Here is a 1,385-nt window from a genome sequence, read left to right on the forward strand (position 1 = left end):
GAGATCACATCACTGCACTCCAGCCTGGGTGACAGAGCAAGACTCTGTCTCAAAAATAATAATAATAATAATAATAAAAGTAAGTAGTAGTAAAACAGTGGACAACAAATAATAGCATATAAGCTGGAAGCTTCGTGATTAGAGGTAAGGCTTTCAGATATATTTGAATTGTCCAAGAGCAGTTAAACTTACAGTTTAAATTTTAACTTCAAGTTAAAAATGCAAATTAGGCCAGCCACAGTGGTTCATGCTGGTAATCCCAGCACTTTGGGAGGCCAAGGTGGGAGGATCGCTTTGAGGCCAGGTGGGCAACATAGCAAGACCCTATTTCATAAATAAATAAATAAATAAAATCACAATGCAGAAAAGTTAAGAAAAACAAAATGTAGAAAATATATGGTAGAAATAGGCCGGGCGCGGTGGCTCAAGCCTGTAATCTCAGCACTTTGGGAGGCCGAAACGGGTGGATCACGAGGTCAGGAGATCGAGACCATCCTGGCTAACACGGTGAAACCCGTCTCTACTAAAAATACAAAAAACTAGCCGGGCGAGGTGGCGGGCGCCTGTAGTCCCAGCTACTCGGGAGGCTGAGGCAGGAGAATGGCGTAAATCCGGGAGGTGGAGCTTGCAGTGAGCTGAGATCCGGCCACTGCACTCCAGCCTGGGCAACAGAGCAAGACTCCATCTAAAAAAAAAAATAGAAAATATATGGTAGAAATAAATCTAAATGTGTAACAATATGTGGAAACAGATTAAGCCCTGCAGTTAAGGGGCATAATTTGTCAGACTATATGTTATTAGAAAACACACCTAAAAATAAAACCAAAAAACCTTAGAACATTTGAAAGTAAAATGATGTAAACAGATATTATAGTAGATAAGAAAAAGACTAATCCAACTTCTCTACTTCAAGAATCATGAGTGAGTAGGAGCTCCAAGAAATTATGTTCCAGGCTGGGTGTGGTGGCTCACACCTGTAATCCCAGCACTTTGAGAGGCCGAAGCAGGTGGATCATGAGGTCAAGAAATTGAGACCATCCTGGCCAACATGGTGAAACCCTGTGTCTACTAGAAATACAAAAATTAGCTGGGCGTGGTGGCACATGCCTGTAGTCCCATCTACTTGGGAGGCTGAGGCAGGAGAATCTCTTGCACCTGGGAGGTGGAGGTTGCAGTGAGCTGAGCTCACACCATTGCACTCCAGCCTGGTGACAGAGTGAGACTCCATCTCAAAAAAAAAAAAAAAAAGGAATTCTGTTCCAAAACAGTAAGACTCCAGATACGATGCACTTTGGTAGGAAATGCTGATCAATCTCTCAATCTCATAGGAGGTGCTAGAGATCCCCAAAGACAACTCCCCAAAATTAACTAACCAGACAAAATAA

The sequence above is a fragment of the Trachypithecus francoisi genome, unplaced genomic scaffold (assembly GCF_009764315.1).
Source record: "Trachypithecus francoisi isolate TF-2019V2 unplaced genomic scaffold, Tfra_2.0 Lachesis_group17, whole genome shotgun sequence".
In the NCBI taxonomy this organism is placed as follows: domain Eukaryota; kingdom Metazoa; phylum Chordata; class Mammalia; order Primates; family Cercopithecidae; genus Trachypithecus; species Trachypithecus francoisi.